Here is a 9,803-nt window from a genome sequence, read left to right as displayed (position 1 = left end):
GTTTTAAAAAGTAATAGAAGAATTACAGAAATTTTTCTTCAGACAAATGTTGATCACCACTCTGTGAAACTACAGACTGAATTTGTATAGAAAGATGGGCAGACAGACAGCCTCAGTGCTGTGTTGTTCTGGCGTTCACAACAGCAGTGACCACTCATATTCATGCTGGAGTACTACATACTTTATCTCCTTTCAAAGACTCAGAGGAGCCAGCCACCCCTCCCTAAACCTTCTCTTCCTTTTTCAAGGCTGTCCCCATTTGAACCTCAAGACATCTTGGGGTTCTCCAAGGGTCTGTCCTGAATGCCTTTCTTGTCTACTTTGCTCATTAACCTTTGAGTCCCAGTTTCAGTTATACCATGAGTCCTGAATATGTGTCATCTTTGCTTGGGGTGGCGATCACTTATCTACATTCGCACTTGATACACAGACATCTCAATCTGAGACATCCGTGACCCTCTCCTCCAAGCCTTCTTTCAGTTACCAATCTCATGACTGCCACCTACCACCCTTCTCTCAGACAGGCATAGACTCTAGCGGGTGGCCTTGACACACCATCTTCCCCAGTTTACCTCACACTCCTGTGTTTGTTCGTCCATCACAACCCTCTTCCGACTGTTTCTATGGCTTCTGTCCCTGAGGCCTATCTCTCACAGCCTTATGACTGACACAGCTATCCCCTTCCCCAGCACTGTACCTTCCCTACAGTGTGGTAAAACATACTATCTTAAAGCACAGATAGCTACTTATCCACAGCCTGAAGTTCTTCAGAGCATCACGCCATTGCTTTGAAACACTGATTCAGTCTTTTGACAGAATCTTCCTTGGTCTTCCTTCCGCTTCTCCGCTGGGCCTTCAGCCCAGTTACAACTTACCTGCCGTGCCTTGTGACCTGCAACAATGTCTCCACTCTTGAATGCCTTCTACAATTCGCTCTTCCTTTCTAGAATTCAGTCCTCACCCTCCCTGCTTAGTCTCCTTGTTTCTATTTTGCTTTTAGACATGAACACGAGTATCCATAGGACATTTTCCCTCAACACTGAATTCCTACACAAACTACTCCATGCCACTTCAGACTGAGTCAGAGCTCTGGCTCTCTCCGGGGTTCTGGGACGTGTAGAGAGCTCTAGGTAAGTTTAGGTTGCTGTTGGCTGTGGGGTTGCTTGCTGTCTTGATTATGCTGAGATATGTTCTTCGTATCCTAAAACTTTTATTTTAAAGGGGTTGTTGGATTTTTGTCAAAGGCCTTATCTACACCTGGTCCTGTGGTTTTTGTCTTTGACTGTTTATAAGGTGGATTACTGTATGGATTCACAGATGTTGAACCATCCTAGTATCTTTGGGATGAAGTCTACTTGGCCATATGGATGATCGTTTTTATGTGATTTTACATTTGGTTTGCAAGTATTTAATGAGAATTTGAGGTAGGGAGGACCTGAGAGGAGTTGGAGGAGGGGAACTTATGATCAGAATATATATTGTATGAGAAAATGTTTTCAATAAAAAGATAGATATAAAAACTATTTCTTCCTTTATTTCTTACTAGCCAGCTTTCCTCATATTACATTGTTGCCCGTTTTGAGTATCTTGATAAAAATTATCATTGCTTGTGAATCATCCATTTTCTATTGTTCTTTGTTCAAAGGATGATAAGCAAATTGCTAGCGGGCATAAGTAGATAATTCTAATTATAGGCATAAGTTTTTGCTTTTTTTTTTTTTGTGCCAAACTCACATCCACCTGAGCCTAATGCCCACTTCACCTGGTACCCAGTGAGCAAGTATTCCTGGTCACTTTCATCTTTGCACTGAATACCATTAAAAAATTATATGAAGGATTTCTGTGAAGAAATGTCCTATCTATGAATTCAGAAATTAAAATGATTGACTTCCAAGCTTTATTGCCATGTCTTTAAAGATTGCTACATGTTGCTGGTGCTATTATTATTCAAGGCCAAATCTTGGCTAAGTTCAGGAACCAGGTATCTCTCCTTTTTTTTTCTGCTCACCTGCCCAAGCTGCAGTCACAAAGACCATCTGCAGGAGCGTGGCTTGGTTACTATGGCAACCACCCTAATTTTAAGCATTCTTTAATATCTTCCTTTGGAGTGTTTTATGTAACATGATGCTATACCTAAGGAACACCAAGCTCACTTTTTCTGATTAACGGTGAGAAAAGGAAGAATCTAGCCTAGAAGGGGTCAGGAGAGACAAACCCTCTGTGTGCCAATGTCACTGCCAGAGCCACCCTTTGAGCAGTGTCCATTCTCTCAAGGTGGGTGACCACAATCACAGGGAAATACTGGCAGGAAAATTCCTGTTTCTTCTCCAGCTCATCCCCTCTAGCTGAATCAGGACTCAAATGCATGGCAGACTAGTTGTATAGGAGCCCATACTCCTGTTGAGTTACACCTATCATTTGAGACTTCAGATTTGGAAAACTTACTGTGGTGACTAGATTCCTTGTAGCCTAGGATCCACACTGCCAACATTAACTGATTTTGAGTTTACTCTCATTGTGTTGTTCTGTGTTCAAAAGCTTGACATACATCTTAAAGGCAAGACAGATATTTATGTCAAATATTAAAACACTGTATCTAAAGCAGAGCCCATGTACAATGTAGCAAACTGATTGACAGTTTCGGCTACATTACCCTGTACACCCAGATGAAAGCAGGAGACAGCAGAAGTATCTGCCAGAAATTGGGAGCTCTGGGAAAGGGCAGAAGAGGAGGTCTGGCTCTGTGGTAAATCCATCAGAAGGCATGGTTATCGAGCACCTACGTGGTATGGGAAACACAGAGGAACACAGGCACATTTCTGCCTGAAGTGCCTCAAAGAGCTAACAAGAAATTCAAAAACAGGGGTTGGGGGCTGGAGCTATGGCTCAGTGGTTAAGAGTACTGACTGCTCTTCCAGAGGTCCTGAGTTCAGTTCCCAGAAACAGCATGGTATGTTACAACCATCTGTAATGGGATCTGATGCCTCTTCTGGTGTGTCTGAAGACAGCTACAGTGTACTCATACAAAAATAAATAAATAAATAAATAAATGAATAGAAGAAGGAGGAGGAGAAAGAGGAGGAGCAGCAGCAGCAGGAGTGGAATCCCTGGATAAAATAGGAGAAATGATTAATGAGCTTTGGAGAAACTGAGGGAGAGATGTTTGTGGACTAGTCCTTTCAGGAAATCAGCTTCCTGAGGTTGGTTTTTGTGGCTACTTCATGAACATGCCCACAAATCAAGGGTAGTTGCATTTGCTGTCCCCACTTGTTCTAACACAAGCACTTTTGGTTCCTAGAAAAAGGTAATGTGTCTGAGATTTAATTATTATAATTGAAAAAAAAAAAAAAAAAAACCTCTTGTCACAATGTCTATCGAGTGAGTGTTGTTAACTGAAGTCCAGTTAGTGAGTTGAATATCCTTGTCTGTGAGGCTATTTAAGTGAGGCTTCCTTTAAAAATGCCTGGTAGTTGACATGGTAGTTGTCCATGTGGTGTGAATCATGCAAGAATGCATGCATGCACGTATTTTCTTATGCTAGGTCCACTCTTGCGCACACAGGTTACACTCAGTAGGACCACCCCACCTGTCAGTTCTCACTGTGGCGATTGTTTCTCTGAAGATAACACTTGGCCTCTCTGCCATACATCCACGTTCACACAGCCCCTCAGCTGTAAGACCCTCTACACTTGCACTCAGTGCTAAGCTTAGCTTAGGAAGATGATCATAAATTCCTGCCTTTTTTTCAATATGAATTTATCGTGCCAATTCAAATATGTATGAAATTAACTTTAACATTGTGAAAGGAGTCAAGTAATTAAATCATAAGCACTTCTTAGAGTAAAGCTTGCAAAAATTCATTGCTAAAAAGCCATCCCATGGCAGGCTTTCTCTCTAGAGATCTGTCAACACGCAGTGAGGTTCACTCTGTCTGCCATGGAGCGGCTCCACCTGAGGATATGGCTTGTCTCTGACTAAAAGCCATATGGTTTTAGGAAAGGGGTGTTCTTTGCTTTGTCATATTGACATTGCCTGTAATGTGTTGTAATTTTGGATATTGCAGTTATCCTAAGACACCTGAGAAGCTAGAAATCAAGATGACCATCCTCACTAAGGTATGACATCTGGATTTAAATTACATGGATATGCATGCTTTCTTCTCTAAACTCTTGTTGTATCCTGATAAGACATTCATATAATCAGGTGAGTTAGTCCTTTGTGATGTGTTTGTTAAATGTGTTTTAAGAATCCCTCATTGTGCTGCAAACACTACACAATTATAAATCGCAGGAGTCCTGGTCTCAGCACACTTACACTCTAGGACAAACTGAAAGCAGCTCTCCCTTCCATGGGGTGTGAGCAGACACAAGCTGGTCAAATAGTTAAACATTTGGCAGCCTCAGAAAAAAATGTAACCCAGATACTGAACTAAGGTAGTTTGGGGGTATTGCATAGATGATTATTCAAATATGAAATTAACTTTTAAACACTGTGAAAGGAGTCAAGTAATTCAATCATACACACTTCTTGGAGTAAAACTTAGAAAATAAAAATCTTAATTGTAGTTTTGTTTCTGTTGCTGTGATTTAAAAAAAAAAAATAGTAAACTTGACAAAATGCAACACAGGAGAAAATGAATCATTCTGCTCACACACCATTCCAGGTTCCAGACTGTTACACCAGCGCAGCGAGAGCAGGAAGAGTCTAACATCCAGTCCCATCACAACCGTAGTCGGCAGAGAGAAAGGAAAGTGGCCATGCTTAGTACTCGCCTCTGTCTAACCTCACGGTCCAGAGCCCCAAACTTGGGAATGGTGCTGTCTGCCTTCAGACCGATTCTTCTCACATTAAATGAAATGGTCAAGAGAATCTGTCTCTGGAGTGACCAGAAACTTGCCTCTTAGTTAACTGCACATCAGTCAAGTTGATGACCAACATTAGCCGTCACCAGTCCACCCCTGTAAACCTGACACCCAATCACATCTCCTATGACTTGTTTAATTTCCAGATGAAAACAATAACCAGGCCATGGTCCCACCTCACTTAATATAACTGTCCTACACACAAGCACAACTTCTTCGGTATTTTTCCCAGAATAGGTAGTACCCATGAAAAAAGTGATCAGTATCTGAGATACAAGAGATTTCCAAGCAGGCAGAGTAGTAGAGAAAAAAAAAATCCTCTAAGGACAGACCTACAGACTGAGACCATCTAGAGCCTGTACCAAGCCTCCTTCTTCTCTTCCTTCTCCCTCCCACTCCCTTTGCCCTACTCCTCCTTTTCCCTTCCTCTCATTCCCCCTTCCTCCACTCTTGCTCCTCCTCCTCCCCAACCTCTGGCATCAGCAGAAGCCTGTTTCAATACTCTAGCCTAAAAGTACATCCTCCCTCAACCAGGATCACACTGCCCATCATATTACATCTCTCATTGTAATACGGGATCTTCCATCCTCGCATACTGCTCCAAGACTACTAATTGTCTTCAAGACACTTTGTGAGAGCACAGAAAACACAGCCATCTCTAGGACAGTGAGAGTACTTGCAGTCTCAATGGAAGAAAGGACATATTCAAATCCCAGGAACCAAGGCTTGGAATAATCTTTGTTTTCCTTCATGGTTTTCAGCTCAGTGTCCCGATGTGGGCAGCAGAAGAATGACAGCAACGCTTTCCTATGCAAAGGGTCGACGGAGCGGAAGTGAGCTACGTGAGCCCCGCTGAATACCGCAGTTTATTAGGAAAAACTAATGTCTCATCCCCATGAAGCTATGTGGGGAGCAAGCAGATGGGTCGCAGTGGGACAGCCAGTGCGGTCGTCATACCAACGTATTTGTGAGAGGCAAAGACTCACCTGTGCTCAAACCCCTTCGGTTGTTACCTCTGACTATGAAATCCTGCCACCATTTTTGGTCCTGTGTTTGCATGGGCTCATGTCGGGGTTTATGCTTGCTATAAACCAAGCAATCAGTTATAGGTCAGGCAGTACCCCAGGAACTGTAAAGGCAACATGAGAAAAAGTCTTCACATGGAGCTTGGTGCAGCTAAATGTGTTAAATTCTGGTCCACCCCTTCTCAGTTCAGGCTAAGCTCCAGTCCTTGTGACATAGTCTAGTGATAAGGATCCTTTCAGAGAATGACCACCTTCTTCTCTGCTTTAAGTTATCCTCAGGTTATAGTAAGAAAATAATAACAGGATTTTCATCAATATCTCAATCTGAAAAAGTTTTATAAAACATATTTTGCCATAAATCAAAATTACACCAGTGAAAGGTGTGTTTACAACTCTTATATCAAAGGCATTGCAGTTTAAAATATAGAAGACTTCTGTTTAACTGGGGCTCAAAATGTAAATAGAGTATTGAAAATGTACCTTCCCCCACCCCCACCAACTAATCTTTTCAAGCATGACCAAGTGCTTTCAGTTACTGGTCCTTATCACTGTCTTTTCAATCTGAATTTTGACAATACTTTTACATGAAGGAAGAACCCAGCCCCTGCTTCCATGAGCAAAAGCATTATAAGCACCCAATAAACTTCGCCATGCTAAACCCGCCAAACCAAATCACATGGTAATTCTGTGTTTGGTACAGTTTCTTTTGTACCTTGGGCTGACCTTGAACTCCTGATTCTCCTGCCTTACTCTTTAACTGCTGGGATTGCAGGTACACTTCACCACACCCACCTTAACACTGGAAAGTTTTGATGGATGTTTTAGATGAGGAACAGCTCTCATGAAACAGCTATCCCTAGCCTAGTAACACTGCTGTGCTGTCTCTAAGAACAGCAGACACGCACTCACTCACTCATGGATAACTTGATCTCAAGGAAGAAGAGAGAGAAACCATGGTTACCCCAGCCTAGGAGGATCAGAAAGGTGTCTAGTAGACGCAAGGATGCAATTTGGTAAAAAGGAAAAAAATCCTCAAACTCTCTAGCACAGTAGTCACCTGTGGCTAACACTAACTGACTGTGCATGTGCTAAATTGGCATGGATTTTAATGTTTCACACACAAAGAAATTATGTAGAAATCATGGCTATCCTTACCAAGTCAGTTTGTATTTTTACATGTGTATCAAACTATCTTACCGTATCCATAATCATCCCGAAACCAAAGCCTGATGAAGGGCACACTGAAGTGACTGTGGGCATGAGTGCTGACATTAGCGTGTGCTTCATCTAGGTCACAAGCTGTGAAATGTGGAGCCTTGCTTCTCTCAGATCTCCAAGCTTCATTCTGTCATCGTATAATGGAGGTGGTAAAGTTATTGAGGGGATTAAATAAAGAGTACAGGGCACAAAGTAAGAATCAGTCAACAGTAGCTATCATTAAATTCTTAATAAACACTCACTGATTGAATGGCCTACAGTAAATGGCAAGGTCCTGCAGCTAATTTCTGAGCTTAGCTGGTATCCATCTGTTCACATCCTGTGTCCTGTTTCTGTACCATGTAGAGCCATTGATACAGCAGATGACCTTTTTGACTGGTTAGCCAGTGTCTCTGCCACTATTCTAACTGCTGCTCCCTGGGTAATCACTAAGCACCCCATCTCCAAGGACTTCTCTTCTTTAGGTTGACAGAACAAAAGTCAACTCCCTGCCTTCACTACCCTGCCAGCTCTGTAGAAGTCTATGCTCACACACTGTACTGTCCACGAGAACAGCCAGTGTCTGTGAACATGGCCTTAATCTTGACCATATGTGAAGACCATGTTTGACAGTGACCTCAGCTTGGAAAACACAGCACAACTGCAGGCAAGACAGAAGTACAGAGGGACTCAAGATGTTATCTTGAGGATCATCAGACAGAAAAGAGGCCAGAAAAGCAGTGGTGGCTACGAGAGTGGGCCATGCAAGGCCTCTCAATCAGATAATGATGCTTTAAACTTTCAGTTCACGTTACTAACAACTTCCTCAAACACAAGGGTGGCACTGAGCTAAGTAATTCATCTAAGGTAAACTGTAATCCCCAAGAACAGGGTGATAACCTAAGTATAGTCCATGATAGGAAGAAAAGAAAAGAAAGAAAGCCTTGACAAAACCACAAAGGCATTCTGTATTTTGAAAGTTGTAAGTCCTAAGAGAAGCCAGCATGACTCCATCTCAGGGTATCAAGAAGAATTAACTTGAAGGCTATAAGCAAGAAGGTGCAAGACTGCCAAAGTGAAGCCCTCATCTGGAGGTGGGGTGGGGAGGGAGGAGGGTGAAAATGGAAGAAGGTATACTGGCTTCTTCTCGAACCAAATGTACCAGGTGTCAAATAGTGGAATCCATCCCTTCCCTTACCCATAGATCAGTAAATCTGGGCTTCCACCTGCTACACTGGCCATTTCCCTGTTCCCTGGCAACACAAATTGGGCCAGAAATGGGAATTAACCCAATTAAACAGAATTAAGACATGGGAAGTTGAGTTGTTTGTTCCTTGCAACACAAAGAGTCCTCATGGGTCCAGGCCATTGCTACACAGAGATTCCATCACTGAACCAGAATTTTTAAAGACAGGGTTAAAGGTCACATGGAGCTGAATGTGAGGATGGATCTGGTGGGCAGGGGATTTAGCTCAGTGGTAGGGCATGTGCAAGGCTTTGGATTGACTGATTTCCCAACACACACACACACACACACACACACACACACACAAAGATCTGTTCTGTGAACATGGATGGAATTAAAATGCTAAATAAAAAGAAGCTTGAAAATGATAGTGTTAGCAAAATAGTCCTCTATACTTAGAAGAGCATGGGGGCTACAGTTAATTATTACTTTATTAGTAAACAGCAAACAGAAAAGTCTTTAATAAAGACTTTAAAACATAAGTAATAAATATATCAAAGAACTAAAGAAACGATATCCAAATAATTTAATGAAGCATTGTAATGACAACCAAATAGAGAAACATGATAGAAGCATATATACATATATGTGTACATATACATAAATTATATATAATGTATAAATATTTAACATATATAACATACAAATATATAACATATACAGCATATATTTCATATGTGTTCATATATAGCATATATATTTTGTATATATATTCATATAATATATATATTATATATGAATCACATAAAAATTTCAAGTTTGGAAAACAGAACTGAAGAAAAGAGCTTTGTGTGAGTTCAGCACTAGATCTGAGAGGCTAAGGAAAAGGACATTCAAAGAGAGAGCAGGAATTATGTAATTTGGAGAACTTAACCCTGCAGAGATGATTCAGGGAACGTGAACAGGCATCTACAGATCTGTGTATGGTGTTGGCCTTCCTGATGGATACATCCCAGACTCTAGAGGAAAAGTGAAGGGCAACGTTCCTGAAGCCATCATCAGTGAAAATTCCCAAACTGGAGGAGAACATTAACATACTTAAGAATCTCAGCAAGTTCCTAAGAGGAAACCTGGAAGAGACGCAGACCCAGAGACAACATAATCAAACTGGATGGACACAGACAATGAGAAAACCCTGGAAATACTGGGGAAGCCTTGTGTACAGAGCACCAGAGTGATGCTCTGCTCATTAATAAAACAGTGTAGACCAGGACATGTTAGAGTGACGTATTCAGATTCCCCAAAAGAGAAAAAAATTCAACCCAGCATTCTATAGTCTACAAAACCGCCCTTCAAAATAAAGGCACCATAAACAGATCCTGGGCAAACACACACTGAGAGGGCTCATTCCCAGCACACCTCGCAGAAATCCTGAATGACTGAAAAGACTGAACGAGGGTGCTGCCAAACAGGAAGTGAAACCACCAGAAAATTAAGTCAAACAGAAAATAGAAGAGATAATTAATAAAACCA

At 41.6% G+C, this 9,803-nt stretch overlaps 1 long non-coding RNA gene across 1 annotated transcript; it reads left to right on the top strand.

Annotated features, from left to right (window-relative positions):
- Positions 1–1,006: 1,006 nt before the first annotated feature.
- Positions 1,007–7,233, top strand: LOC143442936 (uncharacterized). Its single transcript, XR_013111558.1, has 3 exons — positions 1,007–1,130; positions 4,064–4,115; positions 5,624–7,233. It is a non-coding gene; the product is annotated as an uncharacterized LOC143442936 (long non-coding RNA).
- Positions 7,234–9,803: the final 2,570 nt, after the last annotated feature.

The sequence above is a fragment of the Arvicanthis niloticus genome, chromosome 7 (genome assembly GCF_011762505.2).
Source record: "Arvicanthis niloticus isolate mArvNil1 chromosome 7, mArvNil1.pat.X, whole genome shotgun sequence".
In the NCBI taxonomy this organism is placed as follows: Eukaryota; Metazoa; Chordata; class Mammalia; order Rodentia; family Muridae; genus Arvicanthis; species Arvicanthis niloticus.
Note: the sequence above shows the minus strand (reverse complement) of the source record. Positions and strands in the feature narration are given on the sequence as shown.